General features: G+C 33.8%; 1 pseudogene; it reads right to left on the bottom strand.

The window, feature by feature from the left end:
- Nucleotides 1–1,560: 1,560 nt before the first annotated feature.
- Nucleotides 1,561–1,681, bottom strand: LOC112834611 (small nucleolar RNA SNORA70; annotated as a pseudogene).
- Between the last annotated feature and the right edge of the window lie 7,956 nt (nt 1,682–9,637).

The raw sequence follows: 9,637 nt of genomic DNA, 5'->3' as shown, positions 1-9,637 counted from the left end.
TTATTTGAGAGAGAGAGAGAGAGAAACAGCATGAGAGGGGAGAAAGTCAGAGGGAGAAGCAGGCTCCCCGCTGAGCCAGGAGCCCGATGCGGAACTCAATCCCAGGACTCCAGGATCATGACCTGAGCCGAAGGCAGTCGCTTAACCAACTGAGCCACCCAGATTTTTCATATGGTGAAATATATTGATTAATTTATAAATGTTAAACCAAACTGGCATTCCTTAGGTAAACCTTACTTGATCATGATATATCCCTTTTATATATGGTTGACATTTATTTACTAATTTTCCAAAAACTATTTTTTGCCTGTAGGCTTATTAAGGATATTGGTGTGTAGTTTTCTTTCTTTTTTTTTTTTTTTTTGGTAATGTCTTGGTCTGATTCTATTATAATGGTAATGTGACTTTATAGAATGAGTTGGGAAGTATTCCTCACTCTTCAATTTTCTGGAAGAGTTTGTGTTGAATTGGTATTATTTCTTCCTTAAAGCATTGATAGAATTAATCAGTGACAACATCTGGGCTTTCTTCATGGGAAATTTATTTAGTAAAATTCAATGTCATATGTATGCAAATATATGTGTGTGTATATATATATATATATACACACACACACATTTGTCTGTGTAGGCATGCATATACATATATATTTATAGATTATCTATTTCTTCTTAAAGTTTTAGTAGTTTGTGTCCTTCAAGAACTTCTTCTATTTTGTTTCAATTATGGAATTTATAGGCATAAAGTTTCTCATAACAACCCTTTAATGTCTTTTTAATATCTGCAGAATCCATAGTGGTGTTCCTGCTTCCATTCTTGATATTGGTATATTGGTAACTTGTGTCTATTCTCCCTCTCTTCCTCTTTCCCTCCCTCCATTTAATCAATCTGGCTGTAGGATTACCAATTTTATGCATCTTTCAACAAATTCGGTTTTGTTTCTTTGGTTTTCTCTATTGATTTTGTTTTCTATTTCATTAGTTTCTGTTTTGATCTTTTAATTTCTTCTGTGCACTTTAGTTTAGTTAGCTTTTCTTTTTCTAATTTCCTAGAGTAGAAGCTGAGATCACTGATTTGAGACATTCCTTCTCTAACAGGTGTTTAATGCTATACATTTCCTCCCAAATACTTCTTTTTTTTGACAGGAAGTAGGATTTATTGGTGGGCATGACTAGGGAGGGGGCAGTGCTGAGGTTCTCATGAGTGCAGAGCCCTCCATTTGTCCAAGGGACCATGATTAGGGATGTATTTGACCCCACAGCCATCTGGGATAAGCCGCTTTTCAGCCACCATGTCTTCAAATTCATCTGCATTAAACTTAGTAAAGCCCCACTTCTTGGAGATGTGGATCTTCTGGCAGCCAGGGAACTTGAACTTGGCCCTGTGTAGGGCCTCAATCACATGCTCCTTGTTCTGCAGCATGGTACAGATGGACATGATGACTTGGCCAATGTGGACCCTGGCTACTTTGCCCTGGGGCTTTCCAAAGGCACCCCGCATACCTGTCTGCCACCTAGATTGGAGATAGCATGAGGTCAGACCTCAATGTCCACTGGAAAGGGCTGTCTCCAAGGTCCCTTAAGGCAACCCATACAATCAACAGGCTGCATACACTACCAAGGAGGCTACTGTTTGCAGCCATGGCACACTGGGCCCCTATGGATCCTCCTAAGTACTGCTTTAGTGGCATCCCAGAAACTCTGTTATATTGTGTTTTCATTGCAATTTATTATAAAATGTTTTCTAATTCTATTATTTCATCTTTAACCCATGTGTTATTTAGAAGTGTGTTATTTATTACCAAATATTTGGGGATTTTCCAGATGTGTTACTCTTGTTGTTTTCTCATTTGATTGTATTCAAAGAATACACTCTTTATAATTTTAATCCTTTAAACTTGTTTTATTATCCATAATAATCTATCTCAGTAAATTTTCCATGTGCACTGGAGGAGTGTGCATTCTACTAAAGTTGGATGGAGTGTTACAGCAATGACCATTAGGTTAGTGTGTTCAAATATTCTATATTGTTACTGATCTTGTCTATTTATTCTATCTTATATTGAAAGGAAGGTATTGAAATTTCTACCTGTAATACTGTATTTGTCTATTTCTTCTTTCAGTTCTATCAATTTTTTCTTTATGTATTTCAAAAATCTGTTATAGATTCATAAAGATTTAGAATTATTATGCCTTTTTGATAAATAGATCGCTTTATCATTATGAAATGATCTTCTTTATTCCTGGTAATATCATTTGCCCTGACATATACTTGGTCTGATATTAGTATGGCTGCTGCAGCTTCATTTTGAAGAATATTAACATAGCATCTCTTTTGTATATTTATATTTAAAGTGATTTTATTATAGGCAACTTTGTGTTGGGTCTTCTAATCTGACAATCTCTTTTTCATTGGAATGTCTTGACCTGTTCTATTTAATATGATCATTGGTATATTAAAGTCTATCATCTCCTATTTTGTTTTTGTTCTTTCTGTTCTTTCTTCCATTTTCCTGCCTTTTCTGCCTTTTAGACTCAGTATTTTTTAGTGATTTCATTTTGTCTTCTTTGTTGGATCATTAGTTATACCTCTTCTTTTATTGATTGTATTGAGGTTTATAGTATACATCTTTAACTTACCATATTCCACTTTAAGTGATTTTTATATCACTATATGTACACATAAGTTGACAATAGTTTACTTCCATTTCTACTTCCTAGTCTTTTACCATTTTTTTCATTTATTTTACTAATACATGTTATAAAACACACATAATTTTGCTTAAATGGTGAATTGTCTTTTGAAGAAATTTAAATTATAAGCAAAAATCCTTATTTTTTATCCATGTAGTTACCTTTCTTGGTGATCCTCATTCCTTTAGATGTATATTTTCATCTGGTGTCAGTTTTCATCTGCCTGACACATTTCAGTTTATTGTAGTGTAAGTCTCAAAATTATTTTTTCAGCTTTTGTATGTCTGAGCTACTTTTTTTGCATTTATTTTGAAAAATAAGTTCACTGAATATTAAATTCTAGGTTGTCTGTCTTTTCTTTTACATTCTTAAGATGTCCCTCCACTGTTTGAGTTTTTCCAATGAGAAATCTGCTGTCTTCCTTATTTTTGTTTGTATACATATCTATTTTCCTTTGGCTGCTTTTAAGATTTTTTCCTTTTATAATGGGTTTTAGGCAATTTCATTATGAAATGTGTTGATGTGATTTTCTTCACTTTTTTTGTGCTTAAAGCTCATTTAGCTTCTTGGAATATGGGTGTTTAATTTTCATGAAATTTGAAAAAAGTGGCCATCATTTCTTTAATTTTTTTTGTTTGTTCATTTTTTTTCACTACTGCAGGGATCCAGTTGCATATTTAAAAGGTTGCTTGAAGTTGTTCCGGAGCTCACTTGGTGTGCTTTGCATTCTTTTTAAAAAGTATATTTTCTTATTTATTTATTTATTTATTTATTTATTTATTTATTTATTTATTGTTTATTTTTGAGAGAGAAAGAGTGTGCGTGTGCACAAGTGGCAGGGGGGTGATTTGTAGGGGAAGAAAGAATCTTAAGCAGGCTGCACACTCAGCACAGAGCCCAACACAGGACTTGATCCCATGACCATGAGATCATGAGGTGATCTGAAATCAAGAGTTGGATGAGCAATTGATTGAGCCACCCAGGCACCCCATATTTTCTGTTTTAAATTTTGGATAGTTTCTATTGCTTTCTTCAATACCCTAAATTTTCATTTCAGACATTGTAGTTTTCATCTCTACAAGTTTGATGTGAGGTTTTTCATATCTTCAATATTTCTACTTAACTTTTTAGATACATGTATTCAAGGCAAAATAACTGTTTATTCCTTGGGTCTGCTAATTCTAACATTTATGTCAGTTTGAAGCCAGTTTTGATTGATTGATTATTCTCCTCAGTATGGATCATATCTGTCTGCTTCATTGCATGTCTCCAAATCTTTGCTTGGGTGTCAGACCTTGTGGATTTTACTTTCTGAGTTTTCTTATTCCTATAAATATTCTTAAGCTTCATTCTTGTATGCAGTTAAGTTACTTAGAAATAGATCCTTTATGGTCTTGCTTTTATGACTTGTTAGGTGGCTCCAGAAAAGTACCCAGCATAGGGCTAATTATCCATCACTACTAAGCCAAGACTTTTCTGAGTACTCTACCCAATGGTACATGAATTATGAGTTTTCCTGGCATGGATCTGTGGAACGTAATTTTCCTGGCCTGTGTGAATATTGTGCACTGTTTGCTGTAATTCTTTTGAATGGTTTTCACTGCCTCTGGCAGTCTGCTCAAATACAAACACTGACCAGTACTCTGGGGAATATTCAGCTGAGATCTTCTGCATGACTTGGGCGGGGGGGTTATCTGTGCTGGTCCCTCCTTTGTGGTGTTGTCCTATGAACTCTAGGCTGCTTTTTCTCTCTGGACCTCCACTTCCTCAGGCCAGGTTCTGCCTGTGTTCTTCTTCTCTGAACCACAGCTTGGAAATTCTCTCATGACATTAAGCTAGGACATTTGTAGGAGTTACCTCAGATGTTTTCTATCTCTCAGGGATCACTCTCTTTGGTTGTCTGATGCCCAGCACCTTGATTTGATATTGTTGTTGTTTCCTACAAGAGGGCAAATCTAGTCTTTGTTACTCTGATTTGAAACTGAAGTCCCAGCTGATCTTACTAAGGGAGATGGGCCATGGGAAGATTAAGAAATCTATATATAGTTCTTCTGCAGAAAATCCAGCTTATGGTAAAATATTGAATCAAAGTTTCTTTCTACATACACATACAAATGTATATCTCTTAATTTAAACTACATTATCTACCCTTGGGAAGTATCGATTTTAATGAGCACGAAATTCAATTCTAAATACTGTTCACTTAAAAAATAAGAAAAAAAAAAAACCCTGGATACTGTAAGAGTGTCTGTCATTTAATAGGGAGTGATGACTTTATAGAAATATATACCTCAAATACAGCCTCTACAATCCTTTTATATTGGAACTATTCTTAGATCAAAGAATTTTCTGACCTCATCCCACTAAGAAAAAGTTTCAACTTTACCTGTCAAATACTTTTTTTTTTTAAGATCAAAAGTATAGTATAACTAGTAGAATATTGAGTCAGGTGAAATGATAAACTCTCTCATGAAATAATTTAATATGGTTGGCTTAGGAAATGTTACCTTCCCACATGAGAGTTAATTTAGGAGGTGTTCATGAATGTGGGTAATGCAGAAACATCTGCAAGATTAATTATCTCTGAAAAAGTTCTCAAAAGAAATCTTGATATAGTTAAATTCACACCTAGATTTTTAATTTCATGTAAAGACAGAATGCTTGTTTAAAAATAATCCTTACTATGGAAACTAATATCAAGTAAATAACTGGTTTCACTGTAATATCTTTGAACACTGTATCTTTTCAAACTTAAAAGGATTATTATAGGGGCACCTGGCTGGCTCAGTCGGTTAAATGTCCAGCTTTTGGTTTTGGCTCACTGTGATCTCAGGGTCCTGAGATTGGGCTTTGTGCTCAGCACAGAGTCTGTTTGGGACTTTCTCTACCTCTCCTTCTGCCCCTTCCCCCCCAAAATAAATAAATAATTAAAAAAAAAAGACATTATAGGGGTGCCTGTGTGGCTCAGTCACTTAAGTGTCTGCCTTCAGCTCAGGTCATGATCCCAGGGTCCTGGATCAAGTCCGGCGTCGGGTTCCCTGCTCAGCGGGGAGCCTGCTTCACCCTCTGCCTGCCACTCCCCTTGTTATGCTCTCTCTCTCTCTCTCTCTAGCAAATAAATAAATAAAATTTTTTTAAAAAGAAATTCTTGAAAATAGGATACATTTCTAGAAAAGAAGGAAACATTTGAATGAAAAATAGATGGAAGCAAATAGTAGAAGAATCAAATTAGAAAGAAACTTCAATAGCTTAAGGGACTCAGTGTCACGAAAATTTTGTATTAAAAAAAAGAGATTCCAATAAAATTGTTTTAAGGATCAAATAGTCTAAGGAAAATGACCTTAAAGTGAGAAAAATAAATTCTTAAAATCTGGGTCATTTACCTGAGATTTCTTGTATTTCCTGCAGTTTTGTGCTTTGAACTTTTTGATGGGTCACCTAGGGACAGTCACTTTTTTTCACTGAAGATCAAGTTATCAGCAAAGAACAAAATGGTAATTAAAAATTTCTAGTTCAGTACCAGGCACACATTGTTCTTTTAATGAATCAGATTATCTCAACTTTGTAAGGATTAATTAGGCACTTGTAGCAATTCCTTTAAATTTCTCAGAACACTATGCTACCTGATAACTAAGCAGCAGCCTTGTAAACTCAGAGTTAACAGAAGCTCAGAAAGTTCATTACACTTAATACACCAGAAGAGTCAGAAGTTTTTTATTATGATATTCTTAAAATATTATCATATATTTTCATTTAATATTAAGGTTTGTGTAAGCACTAAATACCATTAGAAGAAGGGGTAAAGTTAATATTGCAATATTTTTCTTTTAGAAAAAAATTTAAATTATTGAAAAATATGTGTAACAATAGTTTTTGAAACCTGCATATATTTTCTCTACAAAATCAACAAATATTAAGATTTTAGAAATATAGATATTATAGGTTTAAGAAGAATTATTTTGGAAAAACTTCAGATTTATAGGAAAATGGCAAAGATGGTATAAAGAGTTCCCATATACCTTCACCAAACTTTCTCAATGTTAACATTTTATACAAACACATACATTAAAACTAAGATCTTAACACTGGTAGAATGCTATTAACTAACCTGCAGATTTTATTACTCTTTCACCTTTTTTTAATTCCAAGATCCATTCCAGAACATCACTTTAACTCTATGTATGTACATGTGCACGTATGTATGTACTTTTCTATCCAACACAACTTTATAATTTTGCCAGAACTATATATATACTTTTTTCTTTCCATTAATCTTTACTTATTTTTTTGAAGATTTATTTATTTATTTGAGAGACAGAGTGCAGGGGAGAGGGGCAAAGGGAGAGGGAGAGAGTCTTAAGCAGACTCCAAACTCATAGTGGAGGCCTACGCTGAGCTTGATCTCACGACCCTGAGATCACAACCTGAGCCAAAACCAAGAATCAGATGCTTAAACAACTGCACCAGCCAGGTTGCCCCATTTTATTTATTCTTAAATTGAATTAAATTAACATGCAATATTACATTAGTTTTAGGTGTAAAAAATAGTGATGATATTTTTATACACTATGAAATGATTACCACTATAGGTCTAGTTACCATCTGTCACCACACAAGGTTATTACAGATTATTGACTATATTCTTTCTGATGTATATTATATCCCTGTGACTTATGTCACAGTGTCTTTATCTATTCATCTATCAATGGGAGCAAGTTACTTACATATCTTGGCAATTATAAGTAATGCTGCAGTGAATATAGAGGTACATATATCTTTTCAAATTAGTGTCTTCTTTTCTTTTTTCTTTCTTTTCGGATAAATACCCAGAAGTGGAATTGCTGGATTGCTATAATTGTTTGATGAATCTCTATACTATTTTCCATATTGGCTGCACCAATTTACATTCCCACCAATAGTGCATAAGGGTTTCCTTCTTTCCACATCCTCACCAACAGCTATTATTTCTTATCTTTTTGATAATAGCCATTCTGACATGTGTGAGGTAGTATCTCATTTTGGTTTTGATTTGCACTTCTCTGATGACTACTGATGTTCAGCATCTTTTCATATCCCTGTTGGCCATCTGTATGTTTTCTTTGGAAAAATGTCTTTTCAGGTCCTCTAACTATTTTTCAGTCAGGATCTTTGTTGTTGATGTTGTGTTGTATTATTGTTATTGAATTGTATGAATTCTTTTTATATTTTAGGTAACAACTTCTTAACAGATATATCATTTGCAAGTATCTTCTCACATTTAGAAAGGTGACTTTTTGTTTTGTTGATGGTTGCTGTCAATGTGCAAGAGCTTTTCAGATTGATGTAGTCCCATTTGTTTGTCTTTTCTTTTTTTTTTTTCTTTCCTGAGAAGACATATCCAAAAAAATATTGCCAAGACCAATGTCAAAGAACTTATTGCCTATGTTTTATTCTAGGAGTTTTATAGTTTCAGGTCTTATGTTAAGGTCTTTCATTAATCCATTTTGAGTTTATTTTCATATATGAGGTAAGAAAATGGTCCCGTTTCAGACTTATGCATGTAGCTGTCCAATTTTCCCAATACCATTTATTGAAGAGACTGTCTTTTCCTCTTTGTATCATTTTGTCTCCCTTCTCATAGATTCATTGATCATATAAGCATGAGTTTATTTCTGGGCTCTCTATTCTGTTCCACTGGTCTATGCATCTGTTTTTGAGCCAGTACCATGCTGTTTTGACTATTACAGTTTTGTAGTACAGTTTGAAATCAAAAGAGCTAAGATATCACTTAACTTTTAGTCATCATGTATCCTTAGCCTTCTTCAACTCGTGATAGTGTCAGTCTTTCCTCCCTCTTCATTATCCTTCACAATTTTTAAGAATATTGATCAGCTCTTCTGTAAACATCCTTGAATTGGTTTTGTCTGATATTTACTTATAATCAGAAATTCTCAATTTTTTTTGAAGAACATCTCAGCAAAGAAATGAGCTTCTCATCACACCATATCAAGGGTTATATCACATGTCTTATCACCAGTGGTGTTAATTTTTTTTTCACTTGTTTAAGGTGGAATCTAACAGCTTTCTCACTGTAAAGTTCCTGTTTTCTGTTTCCATACTCTTTTATTTGGAAGCAAGTAACTAATGTCTAGCACACATTCCAGTGGAAGAGAATTAAGCTCCACCTCCTGGAGGGAGAATAATTTATTTAGAATTTTTCTGAAAGAAGATTTTTTCCCTTCTCCCTCATTATTTTGTCAATCAATTATGTATATTCAGATGTATTTGTGAATATTTGCTTTGTTCTTTGAGTTATAAATACTGTCACAAGTATAACCCAGAGATATTTCAGGTTTGGTTCCAGACCACTTCAATAAAGCAATATTGTAATAAAATTAGTCCAGTGAATTTTTTTGGCTTCCCAGTGCATATGAAAGTTATGTTTATACTATACTGTAGTCTATTAGGTGTACAATAGCATTATATCTACAAAATGTACATGACAATTAAAAAATACTTTATTGCTAAAAAATGTTACCCATCATATGAGCTTTCAGCAAGTTGTAATCTTTTTGCTGCTGAAGGGTCTTGCTTTGATGTTAATGGTTACTGACTAATCAGGGTGGTGGTTACTTAAGGTTGTGGGTGACTATGGCAATTTCTTAAAATAAGACAACAATAAATTTTGCTGAATTAATTGACTCTTTCTTTCATGAACAATTTCTCTGTAGCATGTGATGTTGTTTGATAGTATTTTGCCCACAATAAAAGTTATTTTAAAATTGGAGTCAATCCTCTCAAACTGAGCCCCCATTGCTATATCAACTAAGTTTATGTGCTACTTTAAATTCTTTGTTATAACTTCAATAATCTTCAAAGCATCTTCACCAGTAGATTCCATTTGAAGAAACCAATTTCTTTGCTCATCCATAAGAAGGAACTCTTCATCTGTTCAAGTTTTATCA

The sequence above is a fragment of the Callorhinus ursinus genome, unplaced genomic scaffold, assembly GCF_003265705.2.
Source record: "Callorhinus ursinus isolate GAN/ISIS: 27379988/994484 unplaced genomic scaffold, GSC_fseal_2.0 scaffold1, whole genome shotgun sequence".
Lineage (NCBI taxonomy): Eukaryota > Metazoa > Chordata > Mammalia > Carnivora > Otariidae > Callorhinus > Callorhinus ursinus.
This window is presented reverse-complemented; position numbering and strand designations above follow the sequence as displayed.